This window comes from Hemitrygon akajei, unplaced genomic scaffold (genome assembly GCF_048418815.1).
Source record: "Hemitrygon akajei unplaced genomic scaffold, sHemAka1.3 Scf000035, whole genome shotgun sequence".
In the NCBI taxonomy this organism is placed as follows: domain Eukaryota; kingdom Metazoa; phylum Chordata; class Chondrichthyes; order Myliobatiformes; family Dasyatidae; genus Hemitrygon; species Hemitrygon akajei.
In genome coordinates this window covers 8,981,467-9,007,826 of record NW_027331921.1, presented here as the reverse complement: position 1 = coordinate 9,007,826, position 26,360 = coordinate 8,981,467, and the positions used below count along the sequence as shown (strand labels likewise).

The window sequence follows — 26,360 nt, the reverse complement described above, 5'->3', positions numbered from 1 at the left end:
CTGTGTGATGGGACGGTGTGGAGGGAGATTCACTCTGTGTCTGACCCCGGGAGTGCGTGATGGGACGGTGCGGAGGGAGATTCACTCTGTGTCTGACCCCGGGAGTGCGTGATGGGACGGTGTGGAGGGAGATTCACTCTGTGGCTGACCCCGGGAGTGTGTGATGGGACGGTGTGGAGGGGGATTCACTCTGTGTCTGACCCCGGGAGTGTGTGATGGGGCGGTCTGGAGGGAGATTCACTCTGTGTCTGACCCCGGGAGTGTGTGATGGGACGGTGTGGAGGGAGATTCACTCTGTGTCTGACCACGGGAGTGTCTGATGGGGCGGTCTGGAGGGAGATTCACTCTGTGTCTGACCCCGGGAGTGTGTGATGGGGCGGTCTGGAGGGAGATTCACTCTGTGTCTAACCCCAGGGAGTGTGTGATGGGAAGGTGTGGAGTGCGATTCACTCTGTGACTGACCCAGGGATTGTGTGATGGGACGGTGTGGAGGGTATTCGCTCTGTGTCTGAACCCGGGATTGTGTGATGGGACGGTGTGGAGGGTATTCACACTGTGTCTGAACCCGGGAGAGTGTGATGGGACGGTGTGGAGGGAGATTCACTCTGGTCTGACCGGGGTGTGTGTGATGAGACGGTGTGGGGGGAGATTCACTCTGTGTCTGACCCCGGGAGTGTGTGACGTGACGGTGTGGAGGGAGATTCTCGCTGTTTCTGACCCCGGATGTGTGTGACGTGACGGTGTGGAGGGAGATTCACTCTGTGCCTGAAACAGGGAGCTTGCGAGGTGGCGGTGCCGAGGGCGATTCACTCTGTGTCTGACCCCGCGAGTGTGTGATGGGACAATCTGGTAAGGGAGATTCACTCTGTTTCTGACCTCGGATGTGTGTGACGTGACGGTGTGGAGAGAGATTCACTCTGTATCTGACCCCGGGAGTGTGTGATGGGACGGTGTGGAGGGAGATTCACTCTGGTCTGGCCCCGGGAGTGTGTGATGGGACGGTGTGGAGGGAGATTCACTCTGTATCTGACCCCGGGAGTGTGTGATGGGACGGTGTGGAGGGAGATTCACTCTGTGTCTGGCCCCGGGAGTGTGTGATGGGAAGGTGTGGAGGGAGATTCACTCTGTGTCTGACCGGTGTGTGTGATGGGGCGGTGTGGAGGGAGATTCACTCTGTGTCTGACCCCGGGAGTGTGTGATGGGATGCTGTGGAGGGAGATTCACTCTGTGTCTGACCCCGGGAGTGTGTGATGGGACCGTGTGGAGGGAGCTTCACTCTGTGTCTGACCCCGGGAGTGTGTGATGGGACGGTGTGGAGGGAGATTCACTCTGTGTCTGACTCCGGGAGTGTGTGATGGGACGGTGTGGAGGGAGATTCACTCTGTGTCTGACCGGGGTGTGTGTGATGGGACGGTGTGGAGGGAGATTCTCTCTGTGTCTGACCCCGGGAGTGTGTGATGGGACGGTGTGGAGGGAGATTCATTCTGTGTCTGACCCCGGGAGTGTGTGATGGGACGGTGTGGAGGGAGATTCACTCTGTGTCTGACCCCGGGAGTGTGTGATGGGACGGTGTGGAGGGAGATTCACTCTGTGTCTGACCCCGGGAGTGTGTGATGGGATGCTGTGGAGGGAGATTCACTCTGTGTCTGACCCCGGGAGTGTGTGATGGGACCGTGTGGAGGGAGCTTCACTCTGTGTCTGACCCCGGGAGTGTGTGATGGGACGGTGTGGAGGGAGATTCACTCTGTGTCTGACTCCGGGAGTGTGTGATGGGACGGTGTGGAGGGAGATTCACTCTGTGTCTGACCGGGGTGTGTGTGATGGGACGGTGTGGAGGGAGATTCTCTCTGTGTCTGACCCCGGGAGTGTGTGATGGGACGGTGTGGAGGGAGATTCATTCTGTGTCTGACCCCGGGAGTGTGTGATGGGACGGTGTGGAGGGAGATTCACTCTGTGTCTGACCCCGGGAGTGTGTGATGGGACGGTGTGGAGGGAGATTCTCTCTGTGTCTGAACCCGGGAGTGTGTGATGGGACGGTGTAGAGGGAGATTCTCTCTGTGTCTGAACCCGGGAGTGTGTGATGGGACGGTGTGGAGGGAGATTCACTCTGTGTCTGACCCCGGGAGTGTGTGATGGGACGGTGTGGAGGGAGATTCACTCTGTGTCTGACCCCGGGAGTGTGTGATGGGACGTTGTGGAGGGAGATTCTCTCTGTGTCTGAACCCGGGAGTGTGTGATGGGACGGTGTGGAGGGAGATTCTCTCTGTGTCTGACCCCGGGAGTGTGTGATGGGACGGTGTGGAGAGAGATTCACTCTGGTCTGACCGGGGTGTGTGTGATGGATTGTTGAGGATGCAGCGTCACTCAATGTATGAATCCAGGAGTGTGACACGGGATTATATGGCTGGAGCCTCACTCTGTTTCTGACTCACAGTCGTAGATATGAGGAGTTTTGGCGTTTAAACAGCCGCCAGTTTGTGGTAGGGAGCATGAAAATGGTGACTCACCAGTTCTGCTCAGACTGCAATCTGAAACCATTTCTGTGACGTTTTCATTTCTGTAGAAAGAGCAGAGAGACTTGATCTCATCGTCAGAAACCGAGAGAACCCCTGCACAATACAGGTCCCTCGGCCCACAGACCTGTCCCGAACATGTCCTGAACGGAGATTCACTTTGTGTCTAACCCCAGGGAGTGTGTTATGGGACGGTGTGGAGGGAGATTCACTCTTTGTCTGACTCCGGGAGTGTGTGATCCGACGGTGTGGAGGGAGCTTCACTCAGTCTCTGACCACGGGAGTGTGTGATGAAGTTGTGTGGAGGGAGATTCACTCTATGTCAGATGCCCGGACAGTGTGATTGGACGGTGTGGAGGGAGATTCTCGCTGTTTCTGACCCCGGATGTGTGTGACGTGACGGTGTGGAGGGAGATTCACTCTGTGCCTGAAACCGGGAGCTTGCGAGGTGGCGGTGCCGAGGGCGATTCACTCTGTGTCTGAACCCGGGAGTGTGTGATGTGACGGGGTGGAGGGAGATTCACTCTGTGTCTGAACCCGGGAGTGTGTGATGTGACGGTGTGGAGGGAGACGCACTCTGTGTCTGATCCCGGTAGTGTGTGATGGGACAATGTGGTAAGGGAGATTCACTCTGTTTCTGACCTCGGATGTGTGTGACGTGACGCTGTGGAGGGAGATTCACTCTGTGTCTGACACCGGGAGCTTGCGAGGTTGTGGTGCTGAGGGCGATTCACTCTGTGTCTGAGCTCTGGAGAGTGTGATTCGTCGGTGTAGAAGGAGATTCACTCTGTATCTGACCCCGGGAGTGTGTGATGGGACGGTGTGGATGGAGATTCACTCTGTGCCTGACCCCGGGAGTGTGTGAGGGGGCGGTGTGGAGGGAGATTCACTCTGTGTCTGACCCAGGGTTCGTGTGATTTGACGGGGTGGAGGGAGATTCAGTCTGTGTCTGATCCCGGTAGTGTGTGATGCGACGATGTGGAGGGAGATACAATTTGTGTCTGATCCCGGTAGTGTGTGATGGGACGATTTGGAGGGAGATTCACTCATGTCTGACGACTGGAGAGTGTGATTGGTCGGTGTAGAAGGTGATTCACTCTGTGTCTTACCCCGGGAGTGTGTGATGTGACTGTGTGGAGGGAGTTTCACTCTGGTCTGACCGGGATGTGTGTGATGGATTGCAGAGGATGGAGCGTCACTCAATTTATGATTCCAGGACTGTGCAATGGGATTATATGGTGGGAGCTTCACTCTGTTTCTGACTCACAGTCCGAGATCTGAGGATTGTCGCCTGTTAGAGATAGGGAGCATGAAAATGGTGACTCACCAGTTCTGCTCAGAGTGCAATCTAAAAACCCTTACCGTGGCCTCCACTCTCCTCCCTTTCCTCCCTGTTTTCTCAGAACCTCATTCCGTATCTATGATTCATAAATGTGTGAGCGAGTAGCCGGAGTTCCTGGTACATATTCGTACCAATAGCATTGTATGTATCGGAATATGGTGACACACAGTGAGTTCAGTGATTCAGTTATTAAATTAAAGGACATACCGCTACCCGTCCCTGAGAGGCCAGACACATGAAGACCTTACAGTTTAGCTTCTGGCTCAGAAGTAGGTGTATCTGTGAAGGCTTCAAAATTTGGGATCATTGCATATTTCCAATGAAAATTTGGGAGTTTCCGGGGAGTTGTTAAACTCCAGTTGCAGGGGGATGGGACTCGGAGTTCCAGAGCAGATAGCGGAGTCGACGTGCAGAGAGATATTGTAAACACCTCAGACAAAGTCTGGAATCAAACTGTGGAGAACGATGCTACTACTGTTCTGAGCTGCGTATTGTTGGAAGTCTTTTTTTAAGGGCGGGTGATCTCAGGGCATGAATTAACAAACTGAATTCTGATATTGTAGACATTAATGAGACTTGCTTGCAGGTGAAGCACGCCTGACAGCACGATATTTCGGGTTCCCTGTTTCCAGACGTCAAAAAGCGGAAGGAATTAAAGGAGGTGGGGTGACATTACAAGGCAGAGAAAATATCACCGCAGTGCCAAACACAAACCCTGGACACAAAGCACCGGAGCACGTACTGGACAGAAAGACAGCAAGCGGTTGTAGAATATCAGTAAAATACATTCAAACAAAATGTAGGTATTTCATATGGATTTTCATATGTTTCTCAAGCTAAAGGGAGAGTTGATATCTGGAGAGATAAACAGGGGAACCGATGCATTCCCCCCACCCCCACCCCACAGACAGAAATGTCTAATACCATGAAGTGCAAGGGGAAAGGGAGGATCTTTTCAGGTGAGGTGAGGGGCAAAGTTTTGTTTAAACAGACAGCGTGGGTGAGCTCGGGCGTGAGTAATTGGAGGGTGTGGACGGACATCAGACTTCATGTCTCACCCCGGGCGTGTGTGATGGGACATTGTTGAGTGAGTTTCATTCTTCTGGAATCCGAAACGGGATGGTGTGGCGGGAGTTTTTGACAGAATGGTGTGGTGGGAGATTCACTCAGTGTCAGTCCCCGGGAGTGTGTGACGGGGAAGTGTGGAGGGTGATTCACTCTGTGTCTGACCCGGGAGTGTGTGATGGGGCGGTGTGGAGGGAGATTCTCTCTGTGTCTGGCCCCGGGTGTGTGTGATTTGACGGAGTGGAGGGAGATTTAGTCTGTGTCTGATCCCGGTAGTGTGTGACGGGGAAGTGTGGAGGTAGATTCACTCTGTCTGACCCCAGGAGTGTCTGATGGGACGGGGTGGAGGGAGATTCACTCTGTGTCTTTCCCCGGGAGTGTGTGATGGGGAAGTGTGAAGGGAGATTCACTCTGTGTCTGTCCCCGGGAGTGTGTGATGCGACGGTGTGGATGGAGATTCACTCTGTATCTCACCCCGGGATTGTGTGATGGGACGGTGTGGAGGGAGATTCACTCTGTGTCTGACCCCGGGAGTGAGTGATGGGGAAGTGTGGAGGGAGATTCACTCTGTGTCTGTCTCCGGGAGTGTGTGATGCGACGGTGTGGATGGAGTTTCACTCTGTCTGACCCTGGGAGTATGTGTGATAGGACGGTGTGGAGGTAGATTCACTCTGTGTCTGACCACGGGAGTGTGTGATGCGACGGTGCGGATGGAGATTCACTCTGTCTGACCCCGGGAGTATGTGTGATAGGACGGTGTGGAGGGAGATTCACTCTGTGTCTGACCCCGGGAGTGTGTTATCGGACGGTGTGGAGGGAGATTCACTCTGTGTCTGTCCCCGGGATTGTGTGATGGGGAAGTGTGGAGGGAGATTCACTCTGTGTCTGACCCCGGGAGTGTGTGATCCGACGGTGTGGAGGGAGATTCTGTGTCTGTCCCCGGGAGTGTGTGATGGGGAAGTGTGGAGGGAGATTCACTCTGTGTCTGTCCCCGGGAGTGTGTGATGCGACGGTGTGGATGGAGATTCACTCTGTCTGACCCCGGGAGTATGTGTGATAGGACGGTGTGGAGGGAGGTTCACTCTGTGTCTGACCCGGGAGTGTGTGACGTGGAAGTGTGGAGGTAGATTCACTCTGTCTGACCCCAGGAGTGTCTGATGGGACGGGGTGGAGGGAGATGCACTCTGTGCCTGAAACCGGGAGCTTGCGAGGTGGCGGTGCCGATGGCGATTCACTCAGGGTCTGAACCCGGGAGTGTGTGATGTGACGGTGTGGAGGGAGACGCACTCTGTGTCTGATCCCGGTAGTGTGTGATGGGACGGTGTGGAGGGAGATTCACTCTGTGCCTGACCCCGGGAGTGTGTGAGGGGGCGGTGTGGAGGGAGATTCACTCTGTGTCTGACCCAGGGTGCGTGTGATTTGACGGGGTGGAGGGAGATTCAGTCTGTGTCTGATCCCGGTAGTGTGTGATGCGACGATGTGGAGGGAGATACACTCTGTGTCTGATCCCGGTAGTGTGTGATGGGACGATTTGGAGGGAGATTCACTCTGTGTCTGACGACTGGAGAGTGTGATTGGTCGGTGTAGAAGGTGATTCACTCTGTGTCTGACCCCGGGTGTGTGTGATGTGACTGTGTGGAGGGAGTTTCACTCTGGTCTGACCGGGATGTGTGTGATGGATTGCTGAGGATGGAGCGTCACTCAATTTATGATTCCAGGACTGTGCAATGGAATTATATGGTGGGAGCTTCACTCTGTTTCTGTCTCACAGTCCGAGATCTGAGGATTGTCGCCTGTTAGAGATAGGGAGCATGAAAATGGTGACTCACCAGTTCTGCTCAGACTGCAATCTAAAAACCCTTACCGTGACCTCCACTCTCCTCCCTTTCCTCCCTGTTTTCTCAGAACTGCATTCCGTATCTATGATTCATAAATGTGTGAGCGAGTAGCCGGAGTTCCTGGTACATATTCGTACCAATAGCATTGTATGTATCGGAATATGGTGACACACAGTGAGGTCAGTGATTCAGTTATTAAATTAAAGGACATACCGCTACCCGTCCCTGAGAGGCCAGACACATGAAGACCTTACAGTTTAGCTTCTGGCTCAGAAGTAGGTGTATTTGTGAAGGCTTCAAAATTTGGGATCATTGCATATTTCCAATGAAAATTTGTGAGTTTCCGGGGAGTTGTTAAACTCCAGTTGCAGGGGGATGGGACTCGGAGTTCCAGAGCAGTTAGCGGAGTCGACGTGCAGAGAGATATTGTAAACACCTCAGACAAAGTCTGGAATCAAACTGTGGAGAACGATGCTACTACTGTTCTGAGCTGCGTATTGTTGGAAGTCTTTTTTTAAGGGCGGGTGAGCTCAGGGCATGAATTAACAAACTGAATTCTGATATTGTAGACATTAATGAGACGTGCTTGCAGGAGGAGCACGCCTGACAGCACGATATTTCGGGTTCCCTGTTTCCAGACGTCAAAAAGCGGAAAGAATTAAAGGAGCTGGGGTGACATTACTAGGCTGAGAAAATATCACCGCAGTGCCAAACACAAACCCTGGACACAAAGCACCGGTAGCACGTACTGGACAGAAAGACAGCAAGCGGTTGTAGAATATCAGTAAAATACATTCAAACAAAATTTAGGTATTTCATATAGATTTTCATATGTTTCTCAAGCTAAAGGGAGAGTTGATATCTGGAGAGATAAACAGGGGAACCGATGCATTCCCCACCCCCCACCCCCCACCCCACAGACAGAAATGTGGAAGAGGATGTGTCCTCTTCCTCTTTTGGAAGAGGACAGCGAGGCTGAGAAGAAGTGCGGCGGCGGCCATTTTCAAATTGCTTCTCAGATCGGAGTTCTGAGAGGCGGGACTGCGCAGGCGCGTGAAGGAGGCCTGGGAAGGAGGGAAGATATAAAAAGGAGAGAAGGAGTGAGGCAGTTCTCTTTTGGAAGAGGACAGCGAGGCTGAGAAGAAGTGCGGCGGCGGCCATTTTCAAATTGCTTCTCAGATCGGAGTTCTGAGAGGCGGGACTGCGCAGGCGCGTGAAGGAGGCCTGGGAAGGAGGGAAGATATAAAAAGGAGAGAAGGAGTGAGGCAGTTCTCTTTTGGAAGAGGACAGCGAGGCTGAGAAGAAGTGCGGCGGCGGCCATTTTCAAATTGCTTCTCAGATCGGAGTTCTGAGAGGCGGGACTGCGCAGGCGCGTGAAGGAGGCCTGGGAAGGAGGGAAGATATAAAAAGGAGAGAAGGAGTGAGGCAGTTCTCTTTTGGAAGAGGACAGCGAGGCTGAGAAGAAGTGCGGCGGCGGCCATTTTCAAATTGCTTCTCAGATCGGAGTTCTGAGAGGCGGGACTGCGCAGGCGCGTGAAGGAGGCCTGGGAAGGAGGGAAGATATAAAAAGGAGAGAAGGAGTGAGGCAGTTCTCTTTTGGAAGAGGACAGCGAGGCTGAGAAGAAGTGCGGCGGCGGCCATTTTCAAATTGCTTCTCAGATCGGAGTTCTGAGAGGCGGGACTGCGCAGGCGCGTGAAGGAGGCCTGGGAAGGAGGGAAGATATAAAAAGAACGCAGCCTTAAGCAGCGGGCAGCTTCGTTTGCGGGCAGCGGAGTGAGCCGGGAGCAGAGTGTAGGGCTTGGGCTCAGAGGGCTTAGGCGGAAGAGGGCACAGTAGGCTTATCTTTTAGTTCTTGTTATTTTCAGTTATTCGGGAAGTATGAGTGTGAGGGCAGCTTGTTGTTCTCGGTGTCGGATGTGGGAGATTCTGGAGTCTCCGAGCCTCCCGGACGTCCACATCTGCGCCAGGTGCGCCGAACTGCAGCTCCTGAGGGACCGAATTAGGGAACTGGAGCTGCAGCTCGATGACCTTCGCCTGGTCAGGGAGAGTGAGGAGGTGATAGAGAGGAGTTACAGGCAGGTGGTCACTCCGGGGCCACGGGAGGCAGATAGGTGGGTCACGATCAGGAAGGGGAAGGGGCAGGTACTAGAGAGTACCCCAGTGGCTGTACCCCTTGACAATAAGTACTCATGTTTGAGTACTGTTGGGGGGGACAGCCTACCTGGAGGAAGTGACAGTGGCCGGGCCTCCGGCACAGAGGACGGCCCTGTAGCTCAGAAGGGTAGGGATAGAAGAAAGAGGACCATAGTAATAGGGGACTCGATAGTCAGGGGTTCAGACAGGCGGTTCTGTGGAGGTGATCGGGAGTCCCGGATGGTAGTTTGCCTCCCTGGTGCCAGGGTCCGGGACGTTTCTGATCGCGTCCAAGATATCCTGAAGTGGGAGGGTGAGGAGCCAGAGGTCGTGGTACATGTAGGTACCAATGACATAGGTAGGAAAGGGGAAGAGGTCCTGAAACGAGAGTATAGGGAGTTAGGAAGGCAGTTAAGAAGAAGGACCGCAAAGGTAGTAATCTCGGGATTACTGCCTGTACCACGCGACAGTGAGAGTAGGAATGGAATTAGGTGGAGGATGAATGCGTGGTTGAGGGATTGGAGCAGGGGGCAGGGATTCAAGTTTCTGGATCATTGGGACCTCTTCTGGGGCAGGCGTGACCTGTTCAAGAAGGACGGGTTACACTTGAATCCTGGGGGGACCAATATCCTAGCGGGGAGGTTTGCTAGGGCTACGGGGCAGACTTTAAACTAGTAAGATGGGGGGGCGGAAATCAATTTGAGGAAACTATGGGAGAGGAGGTTAGTTCACCAGTAGAGCAAGTAAGTAGACCGTGTGTGAGGGAGGACAGGCAGGTGATGGAGGAGGGATGCTCTCAGCCCGAAGTTGTAGGGGAGAAGAAAGAAAAGGATAATAAATTTGAATGCATTGCTAGGGATGAAAAGAGAGGAGGAGGTGGAGAGTATCTTAAATGTATCTATTTTAATGCTAGGAGCATTGTAAGAAAGGTGGATGAGCTTAAAGTGTGGATTGATACATGGAATTATGATGTTGTAGCTATTAGTGAAACATGGTTGCAGGAAGGGTGTGATTGGCAACTAAATATTCCTGGATTTAGTTGCTTCAGGTGTGATAGAGTAGGAGGGGCCAGAGGAGGAGGTGTTGCATTGCTTGTCCGAGAAAATCTTATGGCGGTGCTTTGGAAGGATAGATTACAGAGCTCCTCTAGGGAGGCTATTTGGGTGGAATTGAGGAATGGGAAAGGTGTAGTAACACTGATAGGAGTGTATTATAGGCCACCTAATGGGGAGCGTGAGTTGGAAGAGCAAATGTGTAAGGAGATAGCAGATATTTGTAGTAAACACAAGGTGGTGATTGTGGGAGATTTTAATTTTCCACACATAGATTGGGAAGCTCATTCTGTAAAAGGGCTGGATGGTTTAGAGTTTGTGAAATGTGTGCAGGATAACTTTTTGCAACAATACATAGAAGTACCGACTAGAGATGGGGCAGTGTTGGATCTCCTGTTAGGGAATGCGATAGGTCAGCTGACAGATGTATGTGTTGGGGAGCACTTCGGGTCCAGTGATCACAATAGCATTAGCTTCAATATAATTATGGAGAAGGACAGGACTGGACCTAGAGTTGAGATTTTTGATTGGAGAAAGGCTAACTTTGAGGAGATGCGCAGGGATTTAGAGAGAGTGGAATGGGTCAAGTTGTTTTATGGGAAGGATGTAATAGAGAAATGGAGGTCATTTAAGGGTGAAATTATGAGGGTACAGAATCTTTATGTTCCTGTTCGGTTGAAAGGAAAGATTAAAGGTTTGAAAGCGCCATGGTTTTCAAGGGATATTAGAAACTTGGTTCGAAAAAAGAGGGATGTCTACAATAGATATAGGCAGCATGGAGTAAAGGAATTGCTCGAGGAATATAAAGAATGTAAAAGGAAACTTAAGAAAGAGATTAGAAAAGCTAAAAGAAGTTACGAGTTTGGTTTGGCAAATAAGGTGGAAGTAAATCCGAAAGGCTTCTACAGTTATATTAAAAGCAAGAGGATAGTGAGGGATAAAATTGGTCCCTTAGAGAATCAGGGTGGTCAGCTATGTGTGGAGCCGAGGGAGATGGGAGAGATTTTGAACGATTTCTTCTCTTCGGTATTCACTAAGGAGAAGGATATCGAATGGTGTAAGGTGTGGGAAACAAGTAAGGAAGTTATGGAACCTATGACAATTAAAGAGGTGGAAGTACTGGCGCTTTTAAGAAATTTAAAAGTGGATAAATCTCCAGGTCCTGACCGGATATTCCCCAGGACCTTGAGGGAAGTTTGTGTAGAGATAGCAGGAGCTCTGACGGAGATCTTTCAGATGTCATTAGAAACAGGGATTGTGCCGGAGGATTGGCGTATTGCTCATGTGGTTCCATTGTTTAAAAAGGGTTCTAGAAGTAAGCCTGGCAATTATAGACCTGTCAGTTTGACATCAGTGGTGGGTAAATTAATGGAAAGTATTCTTAGAGATAGTATTTATAATTATCTGGATAGACAGGATCTGATTAGGAGTAGCCAGCATGGATTTGTGCGTGGAAGGTCATGTTTGACAAACCTTATTGAATTTTTTGAAGTAGTTACGAGGAATGTTGACGAGGGTAAGGCAGTGGATGTAGTCTATATGGACTTCAGCAAGGCCTTTGACAAAGTTCCACATGGAAGGTTAGTTAAGAAGGTTCAGTCGTTAGGTATTAGTGCTGGAGTAATAAAATGGATTCAACAGTGGCTAGATGGGAGATGCCAGAGAGTAGTGGTGGATAATTGTTTATCGGGATGGAGGCCGGTGACTAGCGGGGTGCCTCAGGGATCTGTTTTGGGCCCAATGTTGTTTGTAATATACATAAATGATCTGGATGATGGGGTGGTAAATTGGATTAGTAAGTATGCTGATGATACTAAGGTAGGAGGTGTTGTGGATAATGAGGTGGGTTTTCAAAGCTTGCAGGGAGATTTATGCCGGTTAGAAGAATGGGCTGAACGTTGGCAGATGGAGTTTAATGCTGAGAAGTGTGAGGTTCTACATTTTGGCAGGAATAATCCAAATAGAACATACAGGGTAAATGGTAGGGCATTGAGGAATGCAGTGGAACAGAGAGATCTAGGAATAACAGTGCATAGTTCCCTGAAGGTGGAGTCTCATGTAGATAGGGTGGTGAAGAAGGCTTTTGGAACGCTGGCCTTTATAAATCAGAGCATTGAGTACAGAAGTTGGGATGTAATGTTAAAATTGTACAAGGCATTGGTAAGGCCAAATTTGGAATATTGTGTACAGTTCTGGTCACCGAATTATAGGAAAGATATCAATAAATTAGAGAGAGTGCAGAGACGATTTACTAGGATGTTACCAGGGTTTCAGCACTTAAGTTACAGAGAAAGGTTGAACAAGTTAGGTCTCTATTCATTGGAGCGTAGAAGGTTGAGGGGGGATTTGATCGAGGTATTTAAAATGTTGAGAGGGATAGATAGAGTTGACGTGAATAGGCTGTTTCCATTGAGAGTAGGGGAGATTCAAACGAGAGGACATGATTTGAGAGTTAGGGGGCAAAAGTTTAAGGGAAACACGAGGGGGTATTTCTTTACTCAGAGAGTGATAGCTGTGTGGAATGAGCTTCCTGTAGAAGTAGTAGAGGCCAGATCAGTTGTGTCATTTAAGGTAAAATTGGATAGGTATATGGATAGGAAAGGAGTGGAGGGTTATGGGCTGAGTGCGGGTAGGTGGGACTAGGTGAGATTAAGAGTTCGGCACGGACTAGGAGGGCCGGAATGGCCTGTTTCCGTGCTGTGATTGTTATATGGTTAAAATGTCTAATACCATGAAGTGCAAGGGGAGAGGGAGGATATTTTCAGGAGAGGTGAGGGGCAATGTTTTGTTTAAACAAACAGCGTGGGTGAGCTCGGGCGTGAGTAATTGAAGGGTGTGGACGGACATCAGACTTCATGTCTCACGCCGGGCGAGTGTGATGGGACATTGTTGAGTGAGTTTCAGTCTTCTGGAATCCGAAACGGGATAGTGTGGCGAGAGTTTTTGACAGAATGGTGTGGTGGGAGATTCACTCTGTGTCTGACCCCGGGAGTGTGTGATGGGACGGTGTGGAGGGAAATTCACTCTGTGTCAGTCCCCGGGAGTGTGTGACGGGGAAGTGTGGAGGGTGATTCACTCTGTGTCTGACCCCAGGACTGTCTGATGGGACGGTGTGGAGGGAGATTCACTCTGTGTCTGTTCCCGGGAGTGTGTGATGGGGAAGTGTGAAGGGAGATTCACTCTGTGTCTGTCCCCGGGAGTGTGTGATGCGACGGTGTGGATGGAGATTCACTCTGTGTCTGACCCTGGGAGTGTGTGATGGGACGGTGCGGAGGGGGATTCACTCTGTGTCTGACCACAGGACTGTGTGATGGGACGGTGTGGAGGGAGATTCACTCTGTGTCTGACCCCGGGAGTGCGTGATGGGACGGTGCGGAGGGAGATTCACTCTGTGTCTGACCCCGGGAGTGCGTGATGGGACGGTGTGGAGGGAGATTCACTCTGTGGCTGACCCCGGGAGTGTGTGATGGGACGGTGTGGAGGGGGATTCACTCTGTGTCTGACCCCGGGAGTGTGTGATGGGGCGGTCTGGAGGGAGATTCACTCTGTGTCTGACCCCGGGAGTGTGTGATGGGACGGTGTGGAGGGAGATTCACTCTGTGTCTGACCACGGGAGTGTCTGATGGGGCGGTCTGGAGGGAGATTCACTCTGTGTCTGACCCCGGGAGTGTGTGATGGGGCGGTCTGGAGGGAGATTCACTCTGTGTCTAACCCCAGGGAGTGTGTGATGGGAAGGTGTGGAGTGCGATTCACTCTGTGACTGACCCAGGGATTGTGTGATGGGACGGTGTGGAGGGTATTCGCTCTGTGTCTGAACCCGGGATTGTGTGATGGGACGGTGTGGAGGGTATTCACACTGTGTCTGAACCCGGGAGAGTGTGATGGGACGGTGTGGAGGGAGATTCACTCTGGTCTGACCGGGGTGTGTGTGATGAGACGGTGTGGGGGGAGATTCACTCTGTGTCTGACCCCGGGAGTGTGTGATGTGACGGTGTGGAGGGAGATTCTCGCTGTTTCTGACCCCGGATGTGTGTGACGTGACGGTGTGGAGGGAGATTCACTCTGTGCCTGAAACAGGGAGCTTGCGAGGTGGCGGTGCCGAGGGCGATTCACTCTGTGTCTGACCCCGCGAGTGTGTGATGGGACAATCTGGTAAGGGAGATTCACTCTGTTTCTGACCTCGGATGTGTGTGACGTGACGGTGTGGAGAGAGATTCACTCTGTATCTGACCCCGGGAGTGTGTGATGGGACGGTGTGGAGGGAGATTCACTCTGGTCTGGCCCCGGGAGTGTGTGATGGGACGGTGTGGAGGGAGATTCACTCTGTATCTGACCCCGGGAGTGTGTGATGGGACGGTGTGGAGGGAGATTCACTCTGTGTCTGGCCCCGGGAGTGTGTGATGGGAAGGTGTGGAGGGAGATTCACTCTGTGTCTGACCGGTGTGTGTGATGGGGCGGTGTGGAGGGAGATTCACTCTGTGTCTGACCCCGGGAGTGTGTGATGGGATGGTGTGGAGGGAGATTCACTCTGTGTCTGACCCCGGGATTGTGTGATGGGACCGTGTGGAGGGAGCTTCACTCTGTGTCTGACCCCGGGAGTGTGTGATGGGACGGTGTGGAGGGAGATTCACTCTGTGTCTGACTCCGGGAGTGTGTGATGGGACGGTGTGGAGGGAGATTCACTCTGTGTCTGACCCCGGGAGAGTGTGATGGGACGGTGTGGAGGGAGATTCACTCTGTGTCTGACCGGGGTGTGTGTGATGGGACGGTGTGGAGGGAGATTCTCTCTGTGTCTGACCCCGGGAGTGTGTGATGGGACGGTGTGGAGGGAGATTCATTCTGTGTCTGACCCCGGGAGTGTGTGATGGGACGGTGTGGAGGGAGATTCACTCTGTGTCTGACCCCGGGAGTGTGTGATGGGACGGTGTGGAGGGAGATTCACTCTGTGTCTGAGCCCGGGAGTGTGTGATGGGACGGTGTGGAGGGAGATTCACTCTGTGTCTGACCCCGGGAGTGTGTGATGGGACGGTGTGGAGGGAGATCCACTCTGTGTCTGACCCCGGGAGTGTGTGATGGGACGGTGTGGAGGGAGATTCACTCTGTGTCTGACCCCGGGAGTGTGTGATGGGACGGTGTGGAGGGAGATTCTCTCTGTGTCTGAACCCGGGAGTGTGTGATGGGACGGTGTGGAGGGAGATTCTCTCTGTGTCTGAACCCGGGAGTGTGTGATGGGACGGTGTGGAGGGAGATTCACTCTGTGTCTGACCCCGGGAGTGTGTGATGGGACGGTGTGGAGGGAGATTCACTCTGTGTCTGACCCCGGGAGTGTGTGATGGGACGTTGTGGAGGGAGATTCTCTCTGTGTCTGAACCCGGGAGTGTGTGATGGGACGGTGTGGAGGGAGATTCTCTCTGTGTCTGACCCCGGGAGTGTGTGATGGGACGGTGTGGAGAGAGATTCACTCTGGTCTGACCGGGGTGTGTGTGATGGATTGTTGAGGATGCAGCGTCACTCAATGTATGAATCCAGGAGTGTGCCACGGGATTATATGGCTGGAGCCTCACTCTGTTTCTGACTCACAGTCGTAGATATGAGGAGTTTTGGCGTTTAAACAGCCGCCAGTTTGTGGTAGGGAGCATGAAAATGGTGACTCACCAGTTCTGCTCAGACTGCAATCTGAAACCATTTCTGTGACGTTTTCATTTCTGTAGAAAGAGCAGAGAGACTTGATCTCATCGTCAGAAACCGAGAGAACCCCTGCACACTACAGGTCCCTCGGCCCACAGACCTGTCCCGAACATGTCCTGAACGGAGATTCACTTTGTGTCTAACCCCAGGGAGTGTGTTATGGGACGGTGTGGAGGGAGATTCACTCTTTGTCTGACTCCGGGAGTGTGTGATCCGACGGTGTGGAGGGAGCTTCACTCAGTCTCTGACCACGGGAGTGTGTGATGAAATTGTGTGGAGGGAGATTCACTCTATGTCAGATGCCCGGACAGTGTGATTGGACGGTGTGGAGGGAGATTCTCGCTGTTTCTGACCCCGGATGTGTGTGACGTGACGGTGTGGAGGGAGATTCACTCTGTGCCTGAAACCGGGAGCTTGCGAGGTGGCGGTGCCGAGGGCGATTCACTCTGTGTCTGAACCCGGGAGTGTGTGATGTGACGGGGTGGAGGGAGATTCACTCTGTGTCTGATCCCGGGAGTGTGTGATGTGACGGTGTGGAGGGAGACGCACTCTGTGTCTGATCCCGGTAGTGTGTGATGGGACAATGTGGTAAGGGAGATTCACTCTGTTTCTGACCTCGGATGTGTGTGACGTGACGCTGTGGAGGGAGATTCACTCTGTGTCTGACACCGGGAGCTTGCGAGGTTGTGGTGCTGAGGGCGATTCACTCTGTGTCTGAGCTCTGGAGAGTGTGATTCGTCGGTGTAGAAGGAGATTCACTCTGTATCTGACCCCGGGAGTGTGTGATGGGACGGTGTGGATGGAGATTCACTCTGTGCCTGACCCCGGGAGTGTGTGAGGGGGCGGTGTGGAGGGAGATTCACTCTGTGTCTGACCCAGGGTTCGTGTGATTTGACGGGGTGGAGGGAGATTCAGTCTGTGTCTGATCCCGGTAGTGTGTGATGCGACGATGTGGAGGGAGATACAATTTGTGTCTGATCCCGGTAGTGTGTGATGGGACGATTTGGAGGGAGATTCACTCATGTCTGACGACTGGAGAGTGTGATTGGTCGGTGTAGAAGGTGATTCACTCTGTGTCTTACCCCGGGAGTGTGTGATGTGACTGTGTGGAGGGAGTTTCACTCTGGTCTGACCGGGATGTGTGTGATGGATTGCAGAGGATGGAGCGTCACTCAATTTATGATTCCAGGACTGTGCAATGGGATTATATGGTGGGAGCTTCACTCTGTTTCTGACTCACAGTCCGAGATCTGAGGATTGTCGCCTGTTAGAGATAGGGAGCATGAAAATGGTGACTCACCAGTTCTGCTCAGACTGCAATCTAAAAACCCTTACCGTGGCCTCCACTCTCCTCCCTTTCCTCCCTGTTTTCTCAGAACCTCATTCCGTATCTATGATTCATAAATGTGTGAGCGAGTAGCCGGAGTTCCTGGTACATATTCGTACCAATAGCATTGTATGTATCGGAATATGGTGACACACAGTGAGGTCAGTGATTCAGTTATTAAATTAAAGGACATACCGCTACCCGTCCCTGAGAGGCCAGACACATGAAGACCTTACAGTTTAGCTTCTGGCTCAGAAGTAGGTGTATCTGTGAAGGCTTCAAAATTTGGGATCATTGCATATTTCCAATGAAAATTTGGGAGTTTCCGGGGAGTTGTTAAACTCCAGTTGCAGGGGGATGGGACTCGGAGTTCCAGAGCAGATAGCGGAGTCGACGTGCAGAGAGATATTGTAAACACCTCAGACAAAGTCTGGAATCAAACTGTGGAGAACGATGCTACTACTGTTCTGAGCTGCGTATTGTTGGAAGTCTTTTTTTAAGGGCGGGTGATCTCAGGGCATGAATTAACAAACTGAATTCTGATATTGTAGACATTAATGAGACTTGCTTGCAGGTGAAGCACGCCTGACAGCACGATATTTCGGGTTCCCTGTTTCCAGACGTCAAAAAGCGGAAGGAATTAAAGGAGGTGGGGTGACATTACAAGGCAGAGAAAATATCACCGCAGTGCCAAACACAAACCCTGGACACAAAGCACCGGAGCACGTACTGGACAGAAAGACAGCAAGCGGTTGTAGAATATCAGTAAAATACATTCAAACAAAATGTAGGTATTTCATATGGATTTTCATATGTTTCTCAAGCTAAAGGGAGAGTTGATATCTGGAGAGATAAACAGGGGAACCGATGCATTCCCCCCACCCCCACCCCACAGACAGAAATGTCTAATACCATGAAGTGCAAGGGGAAAGGGAGGATCTTTTCAGGTGAGGTGAGGGGCAAAGTTTTGTTTAAACAGACAGCGTGGGTGAGCTCGGGCGTGAGTAATTGAAGGGTGTGGACGGACATCAGACTTCATGTCTCACCCCGGGCGTTTGTGATGGGACATTGTTGAGTGAGTTTCATTCTTCTGGAATCCGAAACGGGATGGTGTGGCGGGAGTTTTTGACAGAATGGTGTGGTGGGAGATTCACTCAGTGTCAGTCCCCGGGAGTGTGTGACGGGGAAGTGTGGAGGGTGATTCACTCTGTGTCTGACCCGGGAGTGTGTGATGGGGCGGTGTGGAGGGAGATTCTCTCTGTGTCTGGCCCCGGGTGTGTGTGATTTGACGGAGTGGAGGGAGATTTAGTCTGTGTCTGATCCCGGTAGTGTGTGACGGGGAAGTGTGGAGGTAGATTCACTCTGTCTGACCCCAGGAGTGTCTGATGGGACGGGGTGGAGGGAGATTCACTCTGTGTCTTTCCCCGGGAGTGTGTGATGGGGAAGTGTGAAGGGAGATTCACTCTGTGTCTGTCCCCGGGAGTGTGTGATGCGACGGTGTGGATGGAGATTCACTCTGTATCTCACCCCGGGATTGTGTGATGGGACGGTGTGGAGGGAGATTCACTCTGTGTCTGACCCCGGGAGTGAGTGATGGGGAAGTGTGGAGGGAGATTCATTCTGTGTCTGACCCCGGGAGTGTGTGATGGGACGGTGTGGAGGGAGATTCACTCTGTGTCTGACCCCGGGAGTGTGTGATGGGACGGTGTGGAGGGAGATTCACTCTGTGTCTGAGCCCGGGAGTGTGTGATGGGACGGTGTGGAGGGAGATTCACTCTGTGTCTGACCCCGGGAGTGTGTGATGGGACGGTGTGGAGGGAGATTCATTCTGTGTCTGACCCCGGGAGTGTGTGATGGGACGGTGTGGAGGGAGATTCACTCTGTGTCTGACCCCGGGAGTGTGTGATGGGACGGTGTGGAGGGAGATTCACTCTGTGTCTGAGCCCGGGAGTGTGTGATGGGACGGTGTGGAGGGAGATTCACTCTGTGTCTGACCCCGGGAGTGTGTGATGGGACGGTGTGGAGGGAGATCCACTCTGTGTCTGACCCCGGGAGTGTGTGATGGGACGGTGTGGAGGGAGATTCACTCTGTGTCTGACCCCGGGAGTGTGTGATGGGACGGTGTGGAGGGAGATTCTCTCTGTGTCTGAACCCGGGAGTGTGTGATGGGACGGTGTGGAGGGAGATTCTCTCTGTGTCTGAACCCGGGAGTGTGTGATGGGACGGTGTGGAGGGAGATTCACTCTGTGTCTGACCCCGGGAGTGTGTGATGGGACGGTGTGGAGGGAGATTCACTCTGTGTCTGACCCCGGGAGTGTGTGATGGGACGTTGTGGAGGGAGATTCTCTCTGTGTCTGAACCCGGGAGTGTGTGATGGGACGGTGTGGAGGGAGATTCTCTCTGTGTCTGACCCCGGGAGTGTGTGATGGGACGGTGTGGAGAGAGATTCACTCTGGTCTGACCGGGGTGTGTGTGATGGATTGTTGAGGATGCAGCGTCACTCAATGTATGAATCCAGGAGTGTGCCACGGGATTATATGGCTGGAGCCTCACTCTGTTTCTGACTCACAGTCGTAGATATGAGGAGTTTTGGCGTTTAAACAGCCGCCAGTTTGTGGTAGGGAGCATGAAAATGGTGACTCACCAGTTCTGCTCAGACTGCAATCTGAAACCATTTCTGTGACGTTTTCATTTCTGTAGAAAGAGCAGAGAGACTTGATCTCATCGTCAGAAACCGAGAGAACCCCTGCACACTACAGGTCCCTCGGCCCACAGACCTGTCCCGAACATGTCCTGAACGGAGATTCACTTTGTGTCTAACCCCAGGGAGTGTGTTATGGGACGGTGTGGAGGGAGATTCACTCTTTGTCTGACTCCGGGAGTGTGTGATCCGACGGTGTGGAGGGAGCTTCACTCAGTCTCTGACCACGGGAGTGTGTGATGAAATTGTGTGGAGGGAGATTCACTCTATGTCAGATGCCCGGACAGTGTGATTGGACGGTGTGGAGGGAGATTCTCGCTGTTTCTGACCCCGGATGTGTGTGACGTGACGGTGTGGAGGGAGATTCACTCTGTGCCTGAAACCGGGAGCTTGCGAGGTGGCGGTGCCGAGGGCGATTCACTCTGTGTCTGAACCCGGGAGTGTGTGATGTGACGGGGTGGAGGGAGATTCACTCTGTGTCTGATCCCGGGAGTGTGTGATGTGACGGTGTGGAGGGAGACGCACTCTGTGTCTGATCCCGGTAGTGTGTGATGGGACAATGTGGTAAGGGAGATTCACTCTGTTTCTGACCTCGGATGTGTGTGACGTGACGCTGTGGAGGGAGATTCACTCTGTGTCTGACACCGGGAGCTTGCGAGGTTGTGGTGCTGAGGGCGATTCACTCTGTGTCTGAGCTCTGGAGAGTGTGATTCGTCGGTGTAGAAGGAGATTCACTCTGTATCTGACCCCGGGAGTGTGTGATGGGACGGTGTGGATGGAGATTCACTCTGTGCCTGACCCCGGGAGTGTGTGAGGGGGCGGTGTGGAGGGAGATTCACTCTGTGTCTGACCCAGGGTTCGTGTGATTTGACGGGGTGGAGGGAGATTCAGTCTGTGTCTGATCCCGGTAGTGTGTGATGCGACGATGTGGAGGGAGATACAATTTGTGTCTGATCCCGGTAGTGTGTGATGGGACGATTTGGAGGGAGATTCACTCATGTCTGACGACTGGAGAGTGTGATTGGTCGGTGTAGAAGGTGATTCACTCTGTGTCTTACCCCGGGAGTGTGTGATGTGACTGTGTGGAGGGAGTTTCACTCTGGTCTGACCGGGATGTGTGTGATGGATTGCAGAGGATGGAGCGTCACTCAATTTATGATTCCAGGACTGTGCAATGGGATTATATGGTGGGAGCTTCACTCTGTTTCTGACTCACAGTCCGAGATCTGAGGATTGTCGCCTGTTAGAGATAGGGAGCATGAAAATGGTGACTCACCAGTTCTGCTCAGACTGCAATCTAAAAACCCTTACCGTGGCCTCCACTCTCCTCCCTTTCCTCCCTGTTTTCTCAGAACCTCATTCCGTATCTATGATTCATAAATGTGTGAGCGAGTAGCCGGAGTTCCTGGTACATATTCGTACCAATAGCATTGTATGTATCGGAATATGGTGACACACAGTGAGGTCAGTGATTCAGTTATTAAATTAAAGGACATACCGCTACCCGTCCCTGAGAGGCCAGACACATGAAGACCTTACAGTTTAGCTTCTGGCTCAGAAGTAGGTGTATCTGTGAAGGCTTCAAAATTTGGGATCATTGCATATTTCCAATGAAAATTTGGGAGTTTCCGGGGAGTTGTTAAACTCCAGTTGCAGGGGGATGGGACTCGGAGTTCCAGAGCAGATAGCGGAGTCGACGTGCAGAGAGATATTGTAAACACCTCAGACAAAGTCTGGAATCAAACTGTGGAGAACGATGCTACTACTGTTCTGAGCTGCGTATTGTTGGAAGTCTTTTTTTAAGGGCGGGTGATCTCAGGGCATGAATTAACAAACTGAATTCTGATATTGTAGACATTAATGAGACTTGCTTGCAGGTGAAGCACGCCTGACAGCACGATATTTCGGGTTCCCTGTTTCCAGACGTCAAAAAGCGGAAGGAATTAAAGGAGGTGGGGTGACATTACAAGGCAGAGAAAATATCACCGCAGTGCCAAACACAAACCCTGGACACAAAGCACCGGAGCACGTACTGGACAGAAAGACAGCAAGCGGTTGTAGAATATCAGTAAAATACATTCAAACAAAATGTAGGTATTTCATATGGATTTTCATATGTTTCTCAAGCTAAAGGGAGAGTTGATATCTGGAGAGATAAACAGGGGAACCGATGCATTCCCCCCACCCCCACCCCACAGACAGAAATGTCTAATACCATGAAGTGCAAGGGGAAAGGGAGGATCTTTTCAGGTGAGGTGAGGGGCAAAGTTTTGTTTAAACAGACAGCGTGGGTGAGCTCGGGCGTGAGTAATTGAAGGGTGTGGACGGACATCAGACTTCATGTCTCACCCCGGGCGTTTGTGATGGGACATTGTTGAGTGAGTTTCATTCTTCTGGAATCCGAAACGGGATGGTGTGGCGGGAGTTTTTGACAGAATGGTGTGGTGGGAGATTCACTCAGTGTCAGTCCCCGGGAGTGTGTGACGGGGAAGTGTGGAGGGTGATTCACTCTGTGTCTGACCCGGGAGTGTGTGATGGGGCGGTGTGGAGGGAGATTCTCTCTGTGTCTGGCCCCGGGTGTGTGTGATTTGACGGAGTGGAGGGAGATTTAGTCTGTGTCTGATCCCGGTAGTGTGTGACGGGGAAGTGTGGAGGTAGATTCACTCTGTCTGACCCCAGGAGTGTCTGATGGGACGGGGTGGAGGGAGATTCACTCTGTGTCTTTCCCCGGGAGTGTGTGATGGGGAAGTGTGAAGGGAGATTCACTCTGTGTCTGTCCCCGGGAGTGTGTGATGCGACGGTGTGGATGGAGATTCACTCTGTATCTCACCCCGGGATTGTGTGATGGGACGGTGTGGAGGGAGATTCACTCTGTGTCTGACCCCGGGAGTGAGTGATGGGGAAGTGTGGAGGGAGATTCACTCTGTGTCTGTCTCCGGGAGTGTGTGATGCGACGGTGTGGATGGAGTTTCACTCTGTCTGACCCTGGGAGTATGTGTGATAGGACGGTGTGGAGGGAGATTCACTCTGTGTCTGACCCCGGGAGTGTGTGATGCGACGGTGTGGATGGAGATTCACTCTGTCTGACCCCGGGAGTATGTGTGATAGGACGGTGTGGAGGGAGATTCACTCTGTGTCTGACCCCGGGAGTGTGTTATCGGACGGTGTGGAGGGAGATTCACTCTGTGTCTGACCCCGGGAGTGTGTGATCCGACGGTGTGGAGGGAGATTCTGTGTCTGTCCCCGGGAGTGTGTGATGGGGAAGTGTGGAGGGAGATTCACTCTGTGTCTGTCCCCGGGAGTGTGTGATGCGACGGTGTGGATGGAGATTCACTCTGTCTGACCCCGGGAGTATGTGTGATAGGACGGTGTGGAGGGAGGTTCACTCTGTGTCTGACCCGGGAGTGTGTGACGTGGAAGTGTGGAGGTAGATTCACTCTGTCTGACCCCAGGAGTGTCTGATGGGACGGGGTGGAGGGAGATGCACTCTGTGCCTGAAACCGGGAGCTTGCGAGGTGGCGGTGCCGATGGCGATTCACTCAGGGTCTGAACCCGGGAGTGTGTGATGTGACGGTGTGGAGGGAGACGCACTCTGTGTCTGATCCCGGTAGTGTGTGATGGGACGGTGTGGAGGGAGATTCACTCTGTGCCTGACCCCGGGAGTGTGTGAGGGGGCGGTGTGGAGGGAGATTCACTCTGTGTCTGACCCAGGGTGCGTGTGATTTGACGGGGTGGAGGGAGATTCAGTCTGTGTCTGATCCCGGTAGTGTGTGATGCGACGATGTGGAGGGAGATACACTCTGTGTCTGATCCCGGTAGTGTGTGATGGGACGATTTGGAGGGAGATTCACTCTGTGTCTGACGACTGGAGAGTGTGATTGGTCGGTGTAGAAGGTGATTCACTCTGTGTCTGACCCCGGGTGTGTGTGATGTGACTGTGTGGAGGGAGTTTCACTCTGGTCTGACCGGGATGTGTGTGATGGATTGCTGAGGATGGAGCGTCACTCAATTTATGATTCCAGGACTGTGCAATGGAATTATATGGTGGGAGCTTCACTCTGTTTCTGTCTCACAGTCCGAGATCTGAGGATTGTCGCCTGTTAGAGATAGGGAGCATGAAAATGGTGACTCACCAGTTCTGCTCAGACTGCAATCTAAAAACCCTTACCGTGACCTCCACTCTCCTCCCTTTCCTCCCTGTTTTCTCAGAACTGCATTCCGTATCTATGATTCATAAATGTGTGAGCGAGTAGCCGGAGTTCCTGGTACATATTCGTACCAATAGCATTGTATGTATCGGAATATGGTGACACACAGTGAGGTCAGTGATTCAGTTATTAAATTAAAGGACATACCGCTACCCGTCCCTGAGAGGCCAGACACATGAAGACCTTACAGTTTAGCTTCTGGCTCAGAAGTAGGTGTATTTGTGAAGGCTTCAAAATTTGGGATCATTGCATATTTCCAATGAAAATTTGTGAGTTTCCGGGGAGTTGTTAAACTCCAGTTGCAGGGGGATGGGACTCGGAGTTCCAGAGCAGTTAGCGGAGTCGACGTGCAGAGAGATATTGTAAACACCTCAGACAAAGTCTGGAATCAAACTGTGGAGAACGATGCTACTACTGTTCTGAGCTGCGTATTGTTGGAAGTCTTTTTTTAAGGGCGGGTGAGCTCAGGGCATGAATTAACAAACTGAATTCTGATATTGTAGACATTAATGAGACGTGCTTGCAGGAGGAGCACGCCTGACAGCACGATATTTCGGGTTCCCTGTTTCCAGACGTCAAAAAGCGGAAAGAATTAAAGGAGCTGGGGTGACATTACTAGGCTGAGAAAATATCACCGCAGTGCCAAACACAAACCCTGGACACAAAGCACCGGTAGCACGTACTGGACAGAAAGACAGCAAGCGGTTGTAGAATATCAGTAAAATACATTCAAACAAAATTTAGGTATTTCATATAGATTTTCATATGTTTCTCAAGCTAAAGGGAGAGTTGATATCTGGAGAGATAAACAGGGGAACCGATGCATTCCCCACCCCCCACCCCCCACCCCACAGACAGAAATGTCTAATACCATGAAGTGCAAGGGGAGAGGGAGGATATTTTCAGGAGAGGTGAGGGGCAATGTTTTGTTTAAACAAACAGCGTGGGTGAGCTCGGGCGTGAGTAATTGAAGGGTGTGGACGGACATCAGACTTCATGTCTCACGCCGGGCGAGTGTGATGGGACATTGTTGAGTGAGTTTCAGTCTTCTGGAATCCGAAACGGGATGGTGTGGCGAGAGTTTTTGACAGAATGGTGTGGTGGGAGATTCACTCTGTGTCTGACCCCGGGAGTGTGTGATGGGACGGTGTGGAGGGAAATTCACTCTGTGTCAGTCCCCGGGAGTGTGTGACGGGGAAGTGTGGAGGGTGATTCACTCTGTGTCTGACCCCAGGACTGTCTGATGGGACGGTGTGGAGGGAGATTCACTCTGTGTCTGTTCCCGGGAGTGTGTGATGGGGAAGTGTGAAGGGAGATTCACTCTGTGTCTGTCCCCGGGAGTGTGTGATGCGACGGTGTGGATGGAGATTCACTCTGTGTCTGACCCTGGGAGTGTGTGATGGGACGGTGTGGAGGGAGATTCACTCTGTGTCTGTCCCCGGGAGTGTGTGATGGGGAAGTGTGGAGGTAGATTCACTCTGTGTCTGTCCCCGGGAGTGTGTGATGGGACGGTGTGGAGGGAGATTCACTCTGTGTCTGACCCCGGGAGTGTATGATGGGACGGTGTGGAGGGAGATTAACACTGTGTCTGACCCCGGGAGTGTGTGATGGGACGGTGTGGAGGGAGATTCACTCTGTGTCTGACTCCGGGAGTGTGTGATCCGACGGTGTGGAGGGAGATTCTGTGTCTGTCCCCGGGAGTGTGTGATGGGGAACTGTGGAGGGAGATTCACTCTGTGTCTGTCCCCGGGAGTGTGTGATGCGACGGTGTGGATGGAGATTCACTCTGTCTGACCTCGGGAGTGTGTGATGGGACGGTGTGGAGGGAGATTCACTTTGTGTCTAACCTCAGGGAGTGTGTGATGGGACGGTGTAGGGGGAGATTCACTCTGTGTCTGACCTTGGAGGTTGTATGATAGGTCCGTGTGGAGGGAGCTTCACTCCATGAATGACCCCGAGAAGTGTGTGATCGGATGGGTTGGAGGGAGATCCACTCCGACCTTTCTCTCCTCTGCACCCTCCCATCGGAGGGAAGATAGGAAAGTATGTCTCACTAGGCTCCGTGACAGCTTCTGCACTACTCTTAACACACTATCGAACGGTGCACAACTCCAATTGCCATCCTGCACTGCAATTTCCCTGTAACCCGGACACATTATTCTGCATTCTGTTATTGTTTTACCCTGTTCTACTCCAATGAAGTGAACTGTATCTATGTGTGTGTCTGAGACCTTTCCTGTCTGTGATGACAATGCAGATGGCTGTGTTGGTACGTTTACAGATGATATGGAGATAGTTGGTGTTGTGGGTCGTGCAGAAGAACGGCAATGCTGCTACGGGGGGGGGGGGGGAGAGACAAAAGATTTGCAGGGGAAGGGAACCAGTGTGTTAGAGCAGATAGTGAGGAGGAGGAGGAGGAGGAGGAGGACGAAGGTCATGCGTGAACTGCAGGTACAGTGCATGGGGTAAAGCCAGTTCGAACATATAAAGAG

The 26,360-nt window shown here is 52.1% G+C and overlaps 1 long non-coding RNA gene across 1 annotated transcript in view; it reads left to right on the top strand.

The window, feature by feature from the left end:
• Positions 1 to 26,360, top strand: part of LOC140720071 (uncharacterized) — a 36,988-nt gene that overhangs the window by 979 nt on the left and 9,649 nt on the right. The gene's annotated exons all lie outside the window — the stretch shown is intronic.